Source organism: Taudactylus pleione, unplaced genomic scaffold (genome assembly GCF_031769625.1).
Source record: "Taudactylus pleione unplaced genomic scaffold, aTauple2 ptg000481l, whole genome shotgun sequence".
NCBI lineage: Eukaryota > Metazoa > Chordata > Amphibia > Anura > Myobatrachidae > Taudactylus > Taudactylus pleione.
The window spans coordinates 1126714-1138209 of record NW_028284883.1 but is presented as its reverse complement, the minus strand read 5'-3'; the positions used below and the strand labels follow the sequence as shown (position 1 = coordinate 1138209).

Below are 11496 nucleotides of genomic sequence, written 5' to 3'. Positions count from 1 at the left end.
CACAAACAATACTCTCAACACTTCAAGATTTGAAAGCCCTGGTTACAAGTAAACAAATCTCCCATACCTGGCACTGTACATTCTAAATGTCAAAATATAATTGAAAGCTACAGTACAAATGGTTACATACCACATTTCCATGTCAGAGAGCAGTACAAAGAATAATACAATTCAATGTGTAACTTTAAGTTAAACATATTTACAGTGTTTTTCTGTTAAAATGTTTGTTATTTAATACTTATTTATATGACAACTTTGTTACATTTTCTAAATGAATGTTGTTTATGCACAATTAATTAACTTCTGTAGCAAATAAATTGATATTATTATCCAATAACCCTTCTATTGGTGCTATTTTCTGCAATCCACAGAAAACAAAAAAGTGTAGCTCACCATTAGCTTAGCTCAATTAAATGTACTACTTTACTGGCCCTGTGCCTTATTAAATGCTTTGTTTAGCTCAAACCACATCCTTTAATTCAGGCCTGGCCAACCTGTGACTCCCAGCATACCCTCCCACTGGGATCAGTTTGAATGACCGCCGGACCTATGCCCGGCGGTTCAAATCTCGATGCTGGAAGACCGTCAGTGAAGTTCCCGTGAGTAAATTCACTATTTCTAACCCTCTCCCATCCCTTAACCCTAACCCTCCCTTAGGGGTGCCTAACCCTACCCTCCCCCCTAGTGCCTAACCCTAACCCCCCCATAAGTGCCTAAACCTAACCCCCTGTCCCTGCATCCTAAACCTAACCCTCCCAGGGGAGTGCCAAACCCTAACCCCCCTTCCCCTAGCCTAACCTTTTCCAGTGGGGTGCCTAACCCTAAGTCCCCCCGGGAACCCTGAAACCTAAAGTGCGGCTGTCCGCACCCGCCACCCGGCTTACCTTCATTCGGTATGCCGGGTGTCGGGCTCCCAGCATATGGATAATGATAGGCATTGGGATTTTGATGACTATCATTTGTCCCCTGTCAGGATTACACAGTCGGGAAATGGCTGGTGGGCATTTCGACCATCAGCTTCCTGACTGCATCCTCTCCCACCAATCAGCTGGTAAAGCATGCAGGGACTTGTAGTTGGAGAGCCACAGGTTGGCCTTACCTGCTCTAATTTACACAAAATGATTCCTTATTTCTTCTATTCTTGCAAACATGAACGAGGGAAAAGGCAAAACTCATAGTTGGGAGAAACATGTGAAATTCCCACTCCCACTGGAGCAACAGAGATCTCTTCAGGGGGTACCAGAGACTTGATGGTAAAGTTTTGCAGCATTGAGGTGATGTCCAAGAAAATTTCCATAACTGCCAGACTCTTACCAGGACAAATTCTCTTGCCTGAAAAAATGGAAAATGTGAAGACAAAAGATGATACTAATACTGTAAGAATGCCAGTAACACACAGGTGTCTTATATGCTATTGCAGAAACAAGGCTTTACATAACCCCATTATCTACCAATTGTTCTATGTTTGATTATTACTGGATTCATGCATAATTCAAAATATGAGCAACCTCCCTTAGACTAAGTACCATTCAGAACACTGGACCCTATAGTTAAAATATTTAGATGGCACTGTATCAACCTGGGGTGGGAGCTGAGGGTATGCAGCGGATTTGGGGTATTTAATAAAGCTCTCTTTAATCATTCAGGAGCTCTAGTAGTGGCACAGGTTTGAGTAGTTCAAGTACAGTACTGTAGTCAAATGTATTAACCAACCCTAGCTCTGAAGTGTCTGTTCTATTATAACTAGTGCATGAGTGGAGTGCACATTCATTCTCATTGTTTTAAACTTCAACTTGCCTAGCAATGGAGTGAGCGCAAGTAGGATTATCTGAGAACTGATAGTAGAGACATTGAGATAAAGTTGAGAGATACACAGAGAGATATACAAGTTGAGGAAGCTCTGCTGAGGGACTAGTGAGAGCCAAGTAGTACTGGAAAGTTATCAAAAACATTTAGAGGTATGCTGGGCCTGTTAAGCCTGAATCAAGCAATTCTATCTGTTAGTCAGGCTGTTGAGCTAGAGAATCAGAGCACAATAACAAACCCCAGTACCCTGTAACTTGTGTAATGTACCTTTGCCTAATGAATGGGGCAGATGCAATTAAGTGAAGTGTAGACTATGACAGCTGCTAAGAGGGCAATGTACAGTCTGCAATTACTACTGTAAGTTGGTCAATAAGTGTTCAATGCTAAATCTATAGGACTACTCACTTCTAATTTTCCTGGACCTTTCTGCTGCAATTGGCAATGTTGACCATTCACTTCTTATGCAAACTACATTCTCTAGGTCTTTAGGACACTGTCCTGTCCTAGTTGTTATCCAGCTTACCAAATCATTCTTCAGCTGCATACACATGGTAAGATCTGTACCACCAATGACTTGAAAAATATTGTTCAAAGATCTTTCAAAATTATTTTTCAGTGAGTCATCCTGCCACATCTCTGAACAGGCAAAGTTGATGATATTGTCCAAGTTGGCCTGCATGCATGGATGATGAAAGATATCGTAGCATTTATATCTGAATCAGGCCCACAGTCAGAAAGTCAGGAAAAAATAGACTATGGCTAGGGTACCAGGATGTGCTGACTTTCAATTAATCAGCCAACAACATCAACATACACTTGTGTTTTATTTGATGCTAGCTGTAATGGGTTAAGGAGGCAAAATGGCTCCAAAATTTATCATGTTGGGTGCTGCATGGATGCCATGCAGCATATATGAGGATGTCCAGTGAGCACTGTTTGCCAGATTTGCTCTAGAGGTAACTCCACAAACTTAGCAGCTAAAATAAAGACTTTTTAAAAAGTCCTGGTAAGTGTTCTTATTGCTCTGGCTCCAAGCTACTGTATCAACTCCAACTGCTCAATACTTAAGTTTGACTCTGACAAATGTGAATGTAATCCATGCACAATGAGATGGCATCCTCTGGAATCCCAGACAGCTAACACTGTTCAACTCAGTGGATTGAAATAATATCTGGGAGTGGATAAATCAAATGCCACATTGAAGTTCCTGAGATGCTATCCTTTGTAAATACCAATAAGAACTTTAGTCAGCTCATCACAACTTCATAAGCCAATCCAAGTGCCCCACCAAGGTGACGGTCTTTAGAACTGCCAGACCATCAGCTTTGCTTTATCCAACTAGGCAGAGCATATGCAGAAGAAGTATCTCATAAAGCAGGGGACCTTTTTACAGGTTCTCAATCACTCTCTCCACACTAGTATGATGAGAGTGTAGAAATTGGGCTGTTAGAAGGAGTCCCCACAGAAGTTATTTTAGGCAATCAAAGGAAACCTAGGTGAGTTTGACACTGTCAAAACAGATAAGAGCAGCCAGACTTGAGCTATTATTTCTGATCCAATTATTAATTCATCTTCATCACCTGATATCTCTGATGTGTCTCCAGGTGCAGTTCCTGAATTACAGCTGATGACACCAACAGACATGTCCAATACTCTGGTGGACTTCAAGAAAATAGACAAGGAGAATTCATAAAGAGCAAGAGAATACACCCATACCTTGCTCAACTGACCAGCTGGAAAGATACCCCAGATTGTCTGTTGCAAGGCATTTGATTTTAACCAAGCAGTACCAAAGGTAAATCATAGCATTAGCCCATGATGTCCCCTTTGCTGGTCATCTTGGGGTCTGCTAAATTAATAATAAATTGCAGTGCTTGGATAACCATGCTGGACCTTACAACATGATGAAGTGACATAGGGAGGCCAATTACACTGTCACTTTATTGAAAAGCAGCTGTGAATATGTCACATCAACCAGGTTAAGGCATAGCTGTAGCTCAAGGAAAGGACTATGGCAGATTAATGTCCATCTATAGAGGAGGCAAGGTACTCCCCTTGTCCATTCTGTTGGTTGCAGTTATGAAATTATAGTGACAGATGCAGCAGAGTTAGGAGCACAACTTCCAGAGATCTAGACAAGACATGTGTGGGAGATGGTGGAGGAGCAGTGACTCCAATTTACTAGTAAACAATTTTGACCCCATGGCCATGAAAGAGGTTGATTAAATAAAAATATGGGTAATTCATGCAGCCCCAGGGCAGAAAGTGTCATGCTGGTTCTCAATAAAGGACAGACCATCCAGTTCTGTATGAACTACTGCCAGTTTAAAGAAGAAGCTGTAACCAATGAGTGCCCATTACAAGGAACGAGCTGTTCAACAGGTAGAGGGGGGATCATCTAATGCATATATTGGGTAGCAGATGCTGGCAGCTACCCATTACCAAGGTGTCACAGAAGCAATCTTCCTTCAGCACTCTGTTTGCACTATTTGAGATCACTGCTTTTGAGAATGCAGAGTGGTCTGGCCACTTTCCAGAGAGTAAGTATATAAAGTTGTTTCTAAAATGGCCTCAACCCACCAAAAAGAGACAAGTATGTGCCTTCCTTGGGATGGCAGTCTACCTATGCAAGTTTGTACACCAGTATTGATATATTGTCAAACCACTGACTTATATGACTTACAGAAAGTATGGTAGAGAGTTGATGTGGTCCTGACATCTCAGGAAGCCTTAATAGAGTTGAATAGTTAATTAGCGTACAGCAGGTTACAATCCTGGCTGTACTTGACTTTGATAGTGGCTCAACATGCATTATATTATTAGAGCTGTGCTAAGCCAGGCAGTAGAAGAAGGTCATTAGCACCCAGTGGCATATCTCTTCAAGAAACTAGTGGATCAGGAGATCACCTAAAGCACCATTTAGAAAGAGTACCTTGCCATTATTTTGGCATTTAATAAATTCTAGCTGTATATATAGAATTGGAAGTTCTTCATGGAGACAGACAATAATATGAAAAACTGACTAAACCAGATCAATGAATGTTTGTTGAGAAAAACACCTGCACTGCCATCAGTCATTTGACTGGAGGTACAGCCAACCAGGAGCACCTAAGAAGTGGCATTGATTGCTGGCATAAGACTTTTCACTTTGGGTTTGAAAGCCTTTGTGGAATTTATCACATTGTGCATCTGCCAAAAGCAGGAAGACACAGGGTTTGGTCCATGCCATACCAGTAGACAGGATCATAACTAGGGGTTTGTCAGGATGGCACTTGCAGGGGCACTGGTCCATGGGGTCACCACTTGGCTCAGCCTAACAACCATTAGGGGGGGGGGTCTGTCTGCTGTCCAGATGATCCATTTTAAACCTTTATTATTATTCATTACATTGAGCTTAATTTGCTCTGTCTGTTCAATGGTGTCCCAATTATTGACAATCAGAGGGAGGGAATGGAGCATCCCATGTCTAGTGCAGCATCTGTATCTTAGTAGGAAGCTCTGGCAGCTATACTCCAACAGCACACCACAGGGAGGTTGAGGTCTGTTATTGATGATGGAAGTGACATTGGCACTAATGATTTAGAAGTGAGGAGCCTGCAGCTTGCTGTCAGCTGTGTCCTGTCCCCACATGGGATTGAGCTTCCTTACAGAATTTTTTACATTGTTATTGTTAGTATAAGAAACCTCATATTAGTCTGAGTATTTCCAGCAGAACATCATTCAGGGGTAGTATAAAATGGTATAATATATATTTTCCTAGGTGGAGTGCATATGACCAGGTCATGGAAGGATATGACTAGTGCTTTAGAAGAAGCTTATGGATTCTATGGGGGCACTAGGTAATGCCCCCACTTTATTAATTCTGTCTTAAGTTAATGTCCCCACCACTACACTCTAATCTGGGTCATGCTCTCCTTGCATTTTCTATATTATGCCTCATGCTTGCATAAATCCTACAAGGCCTCACATCTTGCCCCTCTTCTCCCCTCTTTATTCCTACACCTCTCTTGTCAGCCTACTTTCCCATCCTTCCTGTCGAACACCCTACCTTCCTGCCACTGTTACTGCACAGTCTCATCCTCCTCAGTTTCCCCTAAGGATCACTACAGTAAGTCGATTGTCCCACCACCCCCTAATGTATTACCCCTCCTTCTACATTTTAAGTTTTTATGGGCAAGTTCTTAAATAATATGCCCTATACAGCATGGTATGCCATGTTATAAGAAATAATTATTATATGGTGATGGGGGGCGTCAAGTCTTCCACTTTGCCATGGGCACCCAAATCCCTTGTTACAGCTCTGCTAGAATATAACTAATTGGTGTGGTTCATCATCTGGACCCTGGCTTTCAGAATAGTCCCTTCTTGGTAGTGTTGATTTGTACGGTCTTTGTGTGGTCAACTCCCTTGTGATTTTTTCTTAATGTAAACCGAGGTGTGTGTTCAGAATAAAGTTTGATTCTGAGTTGAAAGCAAGTTGAAATGCAGATGGATATATACCTTGATGAAGGCTCCAAGACTGATCAGTTCTTTGTGAAATGGACAATTTTGGATGTAAACTAGGCAGCCACCTTGTAAACACATGCAAGACATATGTTTTGTTGAAGTGTCATAGGAGAGTTGTGTGAGTGTGTATAGCCCGACTTCCATGCTATTTTGATGCATATGTGTGAAGAAGAGATGCCCATTTCTGATCTTTCGTACCCAGCCATGAGGCATATGTAAGGGCTGTTACTAATAATGATGGATGAAGATTCAAAAACACTAAGTATTGCACTGATGTGACTTATGCCACTAGTGGAATTCTCACAAAGGTTAAATAGATTTATCTGCCAGTGATTTTGTTATACAGTATTATCCAGGAAATTAGCAGTACATTGCATTGACAAACACAAATTTGGAATTCTGTAGATCCCATAATATTGGGATTGCTACATCCTTGATAATGGCCAATTCTTATATATATTCATGTCACATGAATTTCCAATCCTTCACCAAAAATCAGGCAACTGGTGCAATAAGAGCTTGCATAGGCGGGATGGTTACCTACTGAGCATCAGTTATACCATTCACACTCACAAAACAGCGGTCAGTTCTGCAGGGATAGGATTTTTCTCACCTGCAGAAAATTGCATCAGGGCGTTGGTCTTCTTAAACTCCCCATTTTCTTCCAGAAAGTTTTTTGGGTTAAAATCCATTGGCTCATTGAATTGGGTCTCATCGTAGTGGACACCTGCCAGTAGTGCGAGGAACATCGTTCCCTGGTGGTGTGGAGAAATTAGAAGGAATCACCAGATAGAATTTTGTATTATTTATTTTTTATACTCAATTGTACCAATTACATTTTTTACCTTAGGAATGTATAATTACGAATCTTGGTGTCCTTGGTTAGCTCATGGGGAAGACTCATTGGAGATACATTAGCATATCTCTGAACCTCATGTATAAATGCTTCAGTATAAGGCATCCTATGTCTGTCCTCATAAATTGGTGACCGACAACCAATAGCATTGTCGACTTCTTGGTAGACCTTCTCTATGGAGGCAGTATATTAGAACAATCGTTTAAAATATTAATTCTTCTACGGAAAACTCTATCAAATTAAATTATCACTACTTGGTACTTACCTGCTACATTGGGGTACTTCAGGAGAAGTAAAAAGAGATAAGACAGTGTATTACCCACTGTTTCGGTACCAGCAAAGATCAAGATCAAGACATCACCAAAGTGTTGTCATTATAGTAGGAGGAATTGTTTTTCTCTTCCTGAAGTAAAAAAAACAATTGGGATTTTTGATAAAGACGATGATGTAGAGGTTAGTTTTATAGATCAATAGAATTACCCAGGGGGTTTTGGAGTAACGTGAAGTTTGACCTGGTGAACCTTGCAAACGATAACAATGTTGAGTATAGGGACTGATTCAGGACCGATCGCAAGTGCAACTACAGATACAGATCGAACGATTGTTTGCCATCCTGCATGCATATAAGATGCACTGTGCATGTGCAGCGATCTCACTGCGATTACGGATGCACAGAGTAAGCCATCGCAGAGTGAGTGACAGGCTGTCAGCTTTTCTAGAAATGGTCGGAAGAACGTGGGTGTGTCTGTCCATTTCAATGCCATTTCCTGGTCATGAGTAAATAAGCCACTGCGATTGCATATGCAATATAAGTTCCCTCTGCATGCAAGGAGACTTGCAGTGTCTGTGGCTAGTCAGACCTGCTGTAAATGCTGCGTGACTGTCCGAGGTGCATTGATGGTACCGATGTTTACGCGGAAGAGCGACATTGGCTGGATGTGAGAAAGCAGTAGTGGGCGTCTTTATGCCGTCTGAGCTATGGCAAGCATTTGCATATTTTAGCAGCTGCGTTCTGTGTGAATTCACGATCTGTACTGGATCAGGCTCATAGCCCACCTAAAAGGCATATACCAGTCAGCTGCAAACCTATAAAGAGAGGCACAAATCCTTGCCATCCATAATGGCATTTCTTTAACAAAATGAACATTTGTAAATATGCATTTCAAATCTCCAAATTATACATTTTATATTCTTGATTAAGGCAAGTGAACATGTTAAAAATGGGAAGCAGTTAAATTACCGCCGCCCGGAATGCCGTTGAAATGCCGATGCCTACCTTTAGCACCATGTCAAAATCCCGGCGTCCAGCATCCAGAACAAGTTAAGTCAGGGATACTTAAGGTTGTAGCCGCAGTGGGGGGGGGTTAGATTTAGACCCCTCCGAGGGACTTAGGGTTAGGCACCACCAAGAGAGGGTTAGGGTTGGGGGGGGGCAGAGGGGGGTTAGTCTACTTAACAGATGCTGTCGTGATGTCCTTTTACCGGATATACCATTGAGAACTACTATCATTGACCATGTTCCCATGAATTTAAGAGGAGGTAATAGAGGTAAAATTTTACTCCAGAATGAATGCAGGTGGATACATGACCTAGGTACTATGACCCCTAAATGGTTAAATGAATATTGGGGTCTGCAGTGCTTTTTATAATACATCATTTACTGGTGCAGTTATTATACAAGTTATAGGAAGGTGTATTTGATATTGTACAATATGAGTCTAATCTGGTTATTTTTAAATATCCTTACTTTGGCCCTCATTCAGAGCCACTCGCAAACAGCAGTACGCTCGTTGCGTTCCGATGTTGAATAACCGCGCATGCGTCGGTGTAACACTGCGCATGTGCGTACGGCAGATTGCGAGCTTTTTTGGTCTCGTTCGTCAAATAGCGTACAGGAAGTGACATGTCAAATGTGATTGACAGAACAGGGCGTTTTTAGGTGTTGACGGGGGTGGAGATGGAAAAACGCAGGCGTGGCGAGGCGTTTTTGGGGCGTACATACATTAAACCGGCTTGGTATGTGTTTTGAAATCAGTTTTTTGGGATAGCACAAAACCGTACGCAGGTGGAACTCAGAGCTGCTAATGTCAGGATGACACAATCAATTTGCGTACATTTGTGGGGGTTTATTTTGGCCTCAATTTGGTGGTTAGGGCCTATTGTAACAATAATGTCATCATGTTTTAATTTTCGCACCATTTTATTTTTGCCTCTTGAATTTGCCTCGTTATATGATTTTTTAAACGTTCATTAAAGAGCCAATTTTTTTTTTTTTTGGGCCAGTTTTTGCCTTTTGGTCCAGGATTAAATGTAACCCATTTGTACAATAATTTCACAATCCAATGTCAGATTTTTGGTGTCAATTTATTGCTCAAACAAAAAAAAAATTAATTTAAAAATTGGGGACATCTTTTTTTGCCAAAGATATGTCCCAAAATCAAACAAATTGGCCCAACATAACTGTTGACATAAACATACAACAAAAATTTAAAAACATTTCACAAGAAAGGAGAGGGAAGTTTTGACCAGAAAGGAATATGAGCCAAGCACAGAAGGATTGTGGGAAAAGTCACCATTGCTGTCACCGTTTTTTCACCCGTTTGGATGGGGGAGGGAGGGCGCCAGACCGGGTCCGGGATGTCATCGGGCTGGCCTGTCCAGAGGCAGATGTTGTGGCCTCTGGACAAGGCACAGGGCTAGGCACATTTGGAGGATTGGCTGATGTTGTGCCAGAGGTGGAGGATCTTGATGTTCCGGCAGGAAGGGAGGTCGGCTCCACCATGTGCTGGCGAACGAGCTGCTCCAGGGCATTGGCGATGCGGATGTTGGCCCTGGTATTTTCCGCCAGGGCCTGACCAATGGTCACGTTGGCCGCAGCATTTGCTCCAGGGCCTCAGCCACCCATAGCAGACTGGCGTCCATCCTCTGCAGAATCTCCGTATGGAAATCCGATTTGAAATTGAGTTCTGTGAGGAGGGACACTGCCTGCGAGGGGGATTGCCCTGGACTGGCTTCTGCAGGGTCCTCAGCCGGATGTACTGGTTCCTCCCCTGCCAAGCCAGCAGAAATTCGGCAGCCAAGGCTCCCCTCTGGAGCAGACTCATCCGCCTGTGTCTCTGTTAGGAAGAAAGAGAAAAGCCTCACATTAGAATCTACATATTGGCACAATAACATTTCAGAGTTGATGACATCAAAAGATTTACCTGGTACAACATGAGGAGCCGCAAAGTCTGGCGTGTTCGTATCCATGTTGGACACGCCAAACACCTCCACAGGCTGCACACACCCCTGTGCCAGCTCTTCTAAATCCATCAACTGAAATGACACAGGGGTGGGATCCCCACCTGTCCCCCTTGCATGCCTAGCCCTGTCCGCGAGTTTTTGCTTTAGGCGATATTTGAATTCGCCCCATCTGTGGGAAAAAATGGAAGCCATTATCCTTTTGTTTAAAATGGTGTTTGTTTTTAGGGGGGGCAAGTGTTTACTTACCGCCGTTTGACATCCCGGGCTAGACGGACATAATCACCCACCCTATTGACAGCAACGGCTACCTCTTCCCACATTCTCCCCTTCTGGCTTAGACTCATATTCCTGTCTGCCTGTGGCAGGATGTCCACACACTTCTGTATCAAAACCTCCATCTCCTTTCTTGTGAAATGTGGCTGCCTTTTTATTTTGGCAGCTTTGGCCGGAATACTGGGCCCAGCAGCCTCTTCCATGTCATCCTCCTCACCTATTTGTGTAAATATTCAGATTTCACAAAATCACAACTTGCCCAATCTTATGTTTCAAATTAATCATTGATACAAAATGCATGAAAGACTTACCGCCTGACTCTTGGGCATTGTTTCCCTGGTCTGTCGCCATGTCTGAGGTCCAAACAAGAAATACACCAGAATTTTAATGTGTTTTCGTGATGCATTTATACATGCGTCCTTATTTTGCGGCCGCATCATTGATTGTGCATTCCTATGATCCCTCCTTAATTTGTGCGGGAAACGAAACACTATTTATGGCTTGGTGTGTCTCGAGTCGAGGTGGCGTTTTTGGATTGTTGGAGGTTACCTTGGCTGGAGTTTATTGTTTGCGGATAAAGGAGTTGGCGGTTGGAGATTATTTTGTTTGGTAGATTTGCGTTTTTATTTTCCGTTCTCTTTTTTGGTTTTTATTTTTTTGACCTCGTTTCTTGATTTGGTAAGTTTTGTGAAGTCTAACTTTTGATCAATTGTTGTTTCATTGTGTTTCTTCTTTTTTTTAATTTTTGGATCCATAATTTCATATATTTTAGCTGTTGATTAATTTCGGACCCAAAGACCTTTTTGATTTGG

The 11496-nt window shown here is 42.3% G+C and overlaps 1 pseudogene across 1 annotated transcript in view; it reads right to left on the bottom strand.

Annotated features, from left to right (window-relative positions):
- Positions 1–777: 777 nt before the first annotated feature.
- The window catches only part of LOC148502828 (cytochrome P450 2F2-like), a 31685-nt pseudogene continuing 20966 nt past the window's right edge, over positions 778–11496 (bottom strand). Inside the window, exons 7-10 of the transcript XR_015869961.1 lie at positions 7434–7571; positions 7142–7341; positions 6926–7067; positions 778–1332 (exon numbers count right to left, since the gene is read on the bottom strand). The product of XR_015869961.1 is annotated as a cytochrome P450 2F2-like (transcript). The remainder of the gene's footprint in view (positions 1333–6925; positions 7068–7141; positions 7342–7433; positions 7572–11496) is intronic.